Below are 10,947 nucleotides of genomic sequence, written 5' to 3'. Positions count from 1 at the left end.
GTGCACGCAGCATTCCCGTAATGGTCACGTTAGCAGTTTCTTAATACCGTCACTTTACAACTATTGACACTCACATGCCTAATTGCTCGGATACTTAGTGCAGCATTGACAACTGAACGTAATTTAACGTTGATATCGAAAGTTACAAATCCTGCTCATTTAATGTAAATAATCCTTATTCGTCCTGGTGGGAAAAGAAGGTTTCCAAATGCAGCGCTTGTTTAAGGAGCCTAAGAATGTTTTGCATACAAGATTTGATGAAGCGATTGAATTTGAAGCTACCATTGGGTTTTATTCTATATGATTGTGTTTAAGTTGGACATTGTTTTCTTATCTCTTATTTTTGTTCTCTTATCTTACTTGTATTGTACTGGGTTATCTGATGTAACATTAGTTTTGGGTTTAAATAAAAATGATGAAAAATGACAAAAATGGTCGAAACCCTCAAAATATATTTGGGATATCAGACGCATTCATAGATGTAGGACGCCAAATGTCACGTGATCAATACAAAGGTAAAAGCTTGGCTAAACGTGTGCGACGAAGCGTTTCGCATAGTAATCATTAACCGTTAGACCCATAGACATCAAACTTGGTAGGTATGGGACTGGGGGGGGGGGTAATTCCTCGAAGGTTCGGGACGTAACATATGATCAAATGTCAACATTCATAACCAACACAACATTTTAGCCATTACGCGAATATCAAAATGATAAAATGCCGGAAAATACAAAGTAGGTTAACATGCATTAATTAATGTAAAATACCAAAGGTCACCTGGTCAATGGAGATCAACGGATCACACTTGGCTACATTGTTTGCACGTTCCGAATCTCCGAATGATATCCCGGTGACAATAAAAATGATTTCTTTTTTGTGGCAGGGGATATGCACTGTGCACATGTCAAAATGAAAAAAAAATATACCTTACAGAAACCAATCATGAGTAAGAAAGAAAACAACACCTGGTCCTAATTTTGGTTATGTTTATCTTTGTCTGAAATACAGGCTTCTAAACTAGACGTCTGAAAATGGACCGCACAATTCATTGAGTTTTTAAAATATTTCTTTATGCGGGAACCGTGGGAATTAACGAAGCGGGGGGGGGGGGTGAAAAAGGTCAATAGTGCAAAGTATTAAAGACCTTGCACGAGTTTGATAGGAACTTAAAGGAGGTATAATATAATTTCATGACATTAATGGAGAAAATGAAAAAGAATACAGTCCCTATTCATATCGAGGTGCCTCAACATAACAATTTAATGTTTACTTACATGAGAGCTCAGAGTTATTACAAGCCATTTCTGGTCAGTTGTATAGAGATGGTAATAACATAGTCGAAGAACGTCGCTCACAGTTCCAACGTTTAAAGCTACATTGTGGGTATAATTTACCATTAAGTTAAATGATGTTCAAAATTCAATTTCTGTTTGTATTTTATTATCGGTTACTGATGCGCGCCATTGAAAATAGTGAAAGGCCCCTGCATATCACCAAAGTGCTGCGGCTTTCTGAAACCTCGTTTCTGTAATGGGGATCAAATGGACCGTAGCTGCTGAACTCCATCCCTAATGCGACAAACGATCCCAAATTAATATTGTTCAAATTTAGTCTTTGTATGTTATTTAAAACCGGGTACTGACGTGTGCCTTTTTAATTCTCTGTCCGCTACATTGTCGATACTTGCACCGACGTGTCAAGGGCCATAGGTAGGCCCCTGGACCAAACGAATAATGCACAAAGCCATAGGTAGTCCCTTGGACCAAACGAATAATACGCAAAGCGTTCGTCTACAAGTAAATGGTAACGGGTGCAGAAGCTCTTTTTTGCTAAGGACTTCGAGGAGTAGGAAAAGTTTAAAAAAAAAAAAAGTAGTAGTACAATTAATTCTGGTGTTCAACAATATCTGATAGTACGTCCTTGTAGACATGTCGACTCACGAACCTCAAGGACTCACTTAATTGAATCTAAGGCAGTATTCACCAGCATAAGAGAACGATGGCGACGGTTTTTGTTCTGTTTTTCTTGTATTATTACACATAAAATATTCCCCCTGTAGTGTCACAGATATGAATTTACATTGATAAATACATTTTAAAACTATATTTCGGTATTGCATAATCAACAAATCCAGTGATAGTGTTTCTTTTGAAGCTGATATGGTATGGAGATCTATTATTTTTTTATCATGCTTAGCCTTGTTTTTAACTCATCGGGCTCAGGCTCAAGGTTGATTCACTTAAACATATTATTCCAAACCATATAAATCTTAAACGTCATCAGTGTTGCCTCTTAATATGCTAGCAGACAGATAACAGACACAGTCAAAGCATTTTGCCTTATTCAGTGAGGTATTCAATTTTCTTATTGATTCCTCCTCTTTGTCTAGAAATAAAATGGCGGGTCTGATCCTCTAGTGAAGTACTTTTCAAAACTCGTAACGATTTTTAGCTTGATACTATTGGGTCAAATACTGATGACATTAATATGTTGGTTTCATTTCTTGCACTCCTAAGACGATTCAACATAATAATATAATAGTGACGAATTATTACCAGTTGATGAGTTCTTGATTGCTCACTTTCGTAAACTTTGATAATAAGATCGCTTGTCATATAAACGATTCAGACACATATCGAATGAGTAGCATCGTAATTAAAGATTCTATTGTCAAAATATGAAACGTTTTTGGTTTGTTGACAAACCACTCAGACTTTTTCAACAATTTTGATGATAAGTGAGGTTTAATGTTCAAGATAACATTGCAAAGAAAGTCGTGTGTTCTAGTAGCTCTAACACCTGAAAAATATTTAAGTCTTAAAAATTGACTGTTATATAAGGATCGATTCCTTTATTTTACAAAACCACCAGATTTACATTTTCTTTGTTTATTGTTCTCACGGAGATAAAGGACGAACGGTGTATTCGTTCGAACAAATGAAAGAGTGAATTATTGCAAAGATGTCAATAACATTTTATTGTGCTATATTTCCACATAGTTACTTGCTTTCATGACAACTACTAAATTGCCAGTAAACATTACAAGTATCGTCGTAATGAGCATAACACTTACAATATAATAGTCGATACTGGTACACTGATAGTACATTGTACTAATTGGTGATCACACAGACTTCAATGTTGAAAAGCAACTTATTAGGCTAATCGGTATCTATCACCGTTACTAGCGTAGTCTTTGATGAAAGTCTAAATAAAACTGGGATATTCTGTAAACTTGAATCTATTAAAAAATAATCTATTAAAAATCGAAATAATTAGTTACTATATTATTCTTAAATACATCTGAACGTTAAACTCAAATATTCAACAAAATAAATACGTTTTATAAACTGCGAAAATCAGTCGAGTCAATATCCATTTAAAAGCCTACTTTCGTAAGTAAGATGGAGTATGAAGCAGCCCGTTTGATCAATTATTTGGGAAGAAGTTTCATTAAATTAATTAACTCAATGACTGATATACGACACACACTAGATTGTGCTATAGATCGGTTGTATGCGCTATTAGGACTACAGTAAGAACTGAGGATATGTGTAACCCCAACGGATCCAGTTTGATGCGTTTATTGGGATTACACACATCCTCAGTTCTTCCAGTAATCATAATAGCACTTGCTACCAATCTACAAGGGAGGCGGAAGCACTTTTAATCTGGGGGAGGGGGGGGCAGAGACGTCGAAGGGCACTTTGCAGAAATTTGATTGGACTGATGCAGCCTGATATTTAGTACCCTTTATAACACTTATTGTATTATCTTATTTGCGTATACACATCACTCCATGAACGTACCCCTCCCCCCCCCCCAACACCCTCAAGGTAAAAATGCATACAACTAGCACTGCAATATCCAATGTGCAAATTGGGAAACAAGGAACAAGTTTTCTTTCGAGACAAATGAGGTGAAACCATAATAAAGTCCCTGCACACGCGATCGATACATGCATGAAAGCAAATGAAATATGTCAAAATACGAAAGGATGGGGTAGGTTATGGGATATTAAAACTATACACATTATTCATAGTAGGTTATAAAAGACTTCTGCTTATTAAAAAGTAACAATGTAATATAGCAATGCATTTTTTAATGCATTATAATTTTTCTGTTAAACTGAATATGCATAATGGCACTCACCAGATATGTTAGAAGCAGTTGCGAAGCTAGGGGTATTGATCAGGGAGCCGAGAATGGTCTGTAGGGGCGCTTTCGACACTATCTAAGCGAAGCGCCACCACGGGTTGGCGCGGAGAGTACACATTTTTTTTTTAGTAAAGATACTCCCAAGATAGCAGGAAATGACCCTTTCCGGGCCTTGCTAATTTGCAGAAAAACGAATAATAAATACGTGTCATCGCCATTTTGTCAGAAAATTACACCAACAAAACGTGACAAATGTCAATAGGTAGATGAGAGCGCAATTAAAAAGTCAATAATCGCGAATAAGTAAAAGTAGTAAAAAGCTGAAAAGGGCACAAGCAGCCCATTAAAGTCCGTCAGGGAAGCATCCGCCCCTGACTGTATGGACGCTCCGCCAACGGTTACAAACCTTGTGGTAGTAAACATTTAAACCTTCCCGAAATATTTCATTCGACGTGGGTTTCGCTTTGTAAACTCTTTAGCGACGTCCCGTATAACTACTCCGTCTGTTCTTGCTTTATGGATATGAAGCATTATCATATTATTATACCGTTTTTCACCAATTGTGCTCCGTAAGTATGTCTTTATCCGGCGTTGTACGGAGAAGGATCTCTTTCCGGAGGCTGCGCTCATTGGTGCCAGTATATAGGTACATGTGTATTAGGCAGAGAACATTCGGAAATGCCGGGCGAAAGTCATTGTGGTCAGACAGGAGAGAAATTCATTAATAGTTCTAAATTAGGATTAGATCTCTTACTGAAATATCGCTGACCTAATAAGGTGATCAAGAGTACAAATTTTATTTAAAAAAGGGCACCTTTTTAACCTGAGGAAAAGTGGGGGGCATGCAATTGAATAAATTGAGATAAAAAATTCCCGCTGATACTCTTTCTTCAATCTAAGATTCTCTTCCAGTAAGTTTTTTGGTACATTTACACGGGTTCCTATATCGCCAATACTCCTACTAATTTGAAACAATAGACAGTTGAAGTTGAAATTCAAAGTTAAAAAGTTGAAATTAATAGATACCTTACTTTCGAATCGTCAGAAGTAGCTTTACGCTTTAATCATTTATTTTGACTATTTAAACGTTGCTAAATGTTCATCGAGTGCAATGATCAATACAAAAAGAAAATTATATTATTATATATTGTTCAGATTGTTACGAGGGCCCATTGTAGCCTAACGCTAGTCACTGCTAGTGAGAAACCTAATGTTATAATGTGGAGAGTAATTGAAATTGCCTACGTGATAAATCAGTATTTGAGAAATTAGGTCGGTTTACCGTGTCACAATGTTATAATACACGATTGTTCTGGTATATTCCTTATGATGACGCGCTGGTCTCGGGTTAACGTCGGTTTACGTGAAGTCCCGTTGCGGTGTGCACACATTTTCGTGGATTCTCTGGAACGTACGCGAGATATGCAAAGAACTTCCAAGAATAGAGAAACTGAGTCAGGTGCATCGAGAAAGATCTAGATGATTCTTGACATGGCGAATCGTATAAAAGCCCGCCCAGATCGGAGAGTTTCTCAGTTTCTGAACGAATACAAGCGACGACACTTATTATACCATTCTACTATATATCGTCAGTGCTCAACTACCAGTAGTTTCTGAAGGATTGAGATATCGATACCAAGATTGATTCTACACTTCCATTCAGAAGTTTGAAGAGGACTTTGCTGTGAAAATACAGTTTTCCAGTCTTTATTTCGGAGAAGGTGAAGAATTTCTGTCTCCGTTGAGGAAGTTCGTTACGCCAGGAGTTGGTGGCTATAAAGCTGATTTTGGACTGACTCTGGTAATAATATTTAGTCGGCGAGAAGTTCGACTTGTGCTTCACTCTATTGTGGCTGGAAGTCCGTCTTCTATTTTGGAGCATCGCCGGAAAGAAGGTGACTGCTGTTTCTGGGATCGCGAGAAACTTCGTCGAGGACCAGTGAATTTCGCGGTACAACGGACCAAGAATCGTCGTCATCAAGGTCGTGGCCGCTGAGGGATATCGCCGTTGGAAGAGACCATCGTGTTTTAAAGTGTATCCTATCTTGTTAAGTTTGTGAGTAATTTTCTATATATTTGTAATTACCACTTGTTGTTGTTGGTTCGAAATCCATTGTTCAATATAGTTTACGTTTCATTTAAAATCTCTAGACTCGTCAATTTGTCTGTGTTCCTTACGGAAACGAACCCAGGCTTGTGTCTCGTTAAAATTAATTATCGAGACATCTCGCATTCCAACGTAACAAAATTGGGGGCTTATCCGGGAAAGGTTTACAACATTTGTGACCTATCCGTTTGAAAGGTTTACAACATTTGTGACCTATCCGTTTGAAGGGAATTCATTTGTGAGAATTATTGTTTCTGAAATTGTCTAGAGAGAAAACGTGAGAGAACATGGAGTTCGAGCCAGAGGAATTTCTCAAAGATGTAACTTGGGAGAAATTTGATGGCCTAAAGAAGCCAGATTTGATGGCATTAGCCAAATATTATAGCTTAGGCGTAAAGCAAGCAACGAGGAAACAAGTTGTAAAGAATGGGTTGATCGATGTATTAGTTGACGAAGAAATTCTTGATGAGTCATGTTTGGGGGAAAAGGGGGAAATTCTGACAGAAATCGGCGGTGACGCCGTTCAGCTGAAACAGTTAGAAATCGAAATGGAAAAAATCAAACTAGAGCAAGAAATCAGATTAGAACAGCAAAAGCAAGAGCAAGAAATCAGATTAGAACAGCAAAAGCAAGAACAAGAACTGGAACTAAAACGGCTCGAATCTGAAACACACCTGAAGGAATTAGAAATTCAGGCAAAGTATAAATCGGAATCTGACTCATCACCCTCCTCGTTGGCTCCTCGATCACAACCATATTTTGATGCCTCGAGATACATTAAATTGGTGCCGAAATGTACCGAAATAGAGGTAGATAAATATTTTCGACACTTTGAAAATGTGGCTGCGAATATGAAGTGGCCGAAAGAGGTGTGGACGCTGCTTTTACAGAGTAGTTTTGTTGGGAAGGCACGGGAAGTGTATTCGGCTCTCCCTATGGAAAAGAGTGAAAACTACGATGAAGTTAAGCAGGCGATCCTCAAAGCCTATGAGCTGGTGCCAGAGGCATACCGACAGAAATTTAGGGGGGCTAGAAAAAATGATAATCAGACACATGTAGAATTTGCCAGAATAAAGGAGCAAATGTTTGATAGGTGGCTCCACTCTAAGGATGTAGGGGAGAATTTTGTCAACTTACGACAATTGTTCCTGATTGAGGAATTTAAAAGATGTATCCACCCCGACATCAAAACTCATATTGATGAGAGAATGATTGACACCTTGCATGCTGCGGCAACGGAAAGCAGATGACTATGCCCTGACCCACAAACTGAGCCCAAATAAGTTTTACCAGGCTAGGAGCCAGAAACCCAAAATAAACACAGAGGTAAAAGGGACACCCGATTCAAAGGGAAACAGCGGCAAATGGAATTCTGGGGACACGAAACCACCAAGTGGGAGTGGATTCAAAAAGCAAGTTACTTGCTATAATTGTAACAAACCTGGTCATCTCATGTCACAATGTTATCTGCTGCAAAATCAAAATTCTCAAAGAAAACAGGAGGGATCCTCAAAATCACCTCCTAATACAGTTGGATATGTTGATTCACAGAGGAATTCGAATCGAATTGACAAAGAAACCCAAAAGAAGGAATTTGCTAAAAACCAAGTGAATAAGGTATTCCAACCATTTATTATGGAGGGTAGCATATCAATTAGTGATGATTTTTCGCCCCAACAAATTAAGATTTTTAGGGACACAGGTTGTTCACAGTCGCTCATTTTAGAAGAAACGTTGCCCTTTGGTGAACAGAGTTCGACTGGAACATGTGAATTAATCCATGGGATAAAGATGGAGATTATCAGTGTTCCCTTAGAGTAAACCTAGAGTGTGGTTTGGTGTCCGGCCAAGTGCTGGTTGGTGTTATGTCGGAATTGCCGAAAATAGGTGTTTCCATGATGCTTGGAAATGACCTGGCAGGGGATAAGGTTCTCCCTAATCCCATTGTTACATATACGCCCTCTAATGTTAGTAGCCACGAGGAAGATGAAATATATCCTGCGTGTGTAATGACTAGGGCAATGAGTAAAAAGGCAGCCTCGGAAGTGGAGGAGTCTGAGAGCTGTCAGAGTGATGTCTTCAATTTGGAAGACACATTTTTTAAGGTGTTGAATGACACATAAAGTAGTTCGGGAGAAAATCAAAAGGTAGAAAAAGAAGATCCTTTGAGCCGCAACAAATTGATTTTAGAACAAAGTCGTGACCCTGAACTGATAGATTTAGTTAAAGGGGCAGTGACCCCACAAGAAGCGGAGGATAACCCTGTCTGCTTCTACAAACAAAATGGCGTGGTGATGAGAAAATGGCGACCTCTAGATGCACCTGCAGATGAGGAATGGCAAGTGGTGCACCAAATTGTTGTACCCAAGGTGTACCACAGTGACGTCATGAGCATGGCCCATGACAGTCCAATGGCAGGACATTTAGGCGTCAGGAAAACCTGTGATAGGATTCTAAAACATTTTTGGTGGCCCAAAATTAGGAGTGATGTGGCTGATTACTGTAGGTCGTGCCATACATGTCAGGTGGTTGGGAAGCCCAACCAGAAAATACCGCCTGCACCTTTGAAACCAATCCCTGCTTTTGATGAGCCTTTTAGTAGAGTCATTATAGATTGCGTTGGTCCTCTCCCTAAAACGAAATCAGGCAATCAATATGTCCTAACCATCATGTGTACATCGACTCGCTTTCCTGAAGCTATACCGCTGAGGAATATTAAGGCAACTACAGTTGTGAAGGCCTTGACAAAGTTCTTCACTCTGGTTGGCCTTCCAAAAAGTATTCAGTCTGATCAAGGATCTAATTTCACCTCCGGATTGTTTCAGCAGGTTATGTATCAATTAGGGATAGACCAGCACCTTTCAAGTGCGTATCATCCGGAATCACAGGGTGCTCTAGAGAGATTCCACCAAACCCTAAAAAATATGATCAGGACGTACTGCCTTGAATTCCAGAAAGACTGGGATGAGGGTGTGCACTTGTTGTTGTTTGCTGCTAGAGAAGCAGTGCAAGAAACGCTGGGATTTAGCCCATTTGAGCTAGTGTTCGGACATACAGTTCGAGGTCCGTTAAAGCGCCTAAAGGAAAAGTGGCTCAGTGAAACATCTACCACTAATTTGTTGGACTATGTATCAAACTTTAAGCATAGGCTTAATAGGGCAAACGAAATAGCCAGACAAAATTTGGAACAAGGTCAAGCCAAAATGAAACAATGGTATGACAAAAATGCAAAGAATAGAGTGTTCCAACCAGGAGATAAAGTTTTGGTATTATTTCCAATTCAAGGCCAACCATTACAAGCTAGATATTTTGGCCCATATGAAGTTGAGTCGAAGATGGGTGACGTAGATTATGTGGTCAAGACACCAAGTAGGCGTAAGAGTAGACAGTTGTGTCATATTAATATGTTAAAGAAGTACATAGAGAGAAACGATGATAGTGTGCCAAAGCCTATCTGCTCTTCCACGCATGCCGATGTCACCCAAGGTACGGATGTTGAACCTGATGTGACGAGTGACACAAATGCCGGAATTAAAAACAAAGAGTATAGTATAAAACTACAAAACTCTGATGTGCTTGGAAATTTGGAGCAAAAGTTTTCCCACTTATCTGGCACGCAGCAAATTGAAATGACAGAATTGGTAAAATATTATCAGAATATCTCTCCCGACACACCATCGAGAACAAACGCTGCGTTTCATGACATTGATGTTGGTGACACCACGCCCATCAAACAACATCCGTACCGTGTGAATCCATTGAAAATGAAACATCTCAAGAAAGAGATAAATTATATGTTAGATAATGATATAATAGAGCCAAGTAGTAGTGAATGGAGTTCACCATGTATTCTGATACCGAAACCAGATGGTACATATAGACTTGTGGCGGATATGAGAGCAGTCAATGAAAAATCAAAGACTGACTCATATCCCATACCTAGAATTGATGATTGCATTGACAAAATTGGAAACGCTAAATTTGTGAGTAAATTCGACCTTCTGAATGCTAAAGAGATCACTGCATTTTGTACGCCATTTGGCTTATATCAATGCAAAGTTATGCCTTTCGGATTAAAGAATGCTCCTGCAACATTTCAAAGGATGGTTAATCAAATTGTAATGGAAATAGATGGTTGTGAAGCCTATGTCGATGACTTGATTGTATACAGTCAAACATGGGAGCAACACATGAGTCAACTTCGACAGTTGTTTCAGAAACTGTCTGAGGCGAAGTTGACTGTTAATTTGACTAAGAGTGAGTTTTGCCATGCCTCAGTGACTTACTTAGGACATGTCGTAGGTCAAGGTCAAGTCAAACCACTGAAGGCCAAAGTGGAGGCAATAGAGCAATATCCAGCACCTACAAACGGGAAGGCTCGTATGAGATTCTTGGGTATGGTCGGATATTATAGGAAGTTCTGTCCGAACTTCTCGGACATTGCTAGTCCACTAACGGACTTATTGAAGAAGAATGTTACATTCCGTTGGACGGCTGAATGTGAACGTGCCTTCCACAAGATTAAGTCGATCCTCATGGGTTCACCAATACTTGCCGCACCCAACTTTCATAAGCAATTCAAATTGGCTGTCGATGCTAGTGACATAGAATGTGGCAGTGCTGTATTGCAAGAGGGCGAAGATCAAGTTGACCACCCAATATGCTATTATTCAAAGAAGTTT

Source organism: Apostichopus japonicus, chromosome 8 (assembly GCF_037975245.1).
Source record: "Apostichopus japonicus isolate 1M-3 chromosome 8, ASM3797524v1, whole genome shotgun sequence".
Taxonomy (NCBI): Eukaryota; Metazoa; Echinodermata; class Holothuroidea; order Aspidochirotida; family Stichopodidae; genus Apostichopus; species Apostichopus japonicus.
This window is presented reverse-complemented; position numbering follows the sequence as displayed.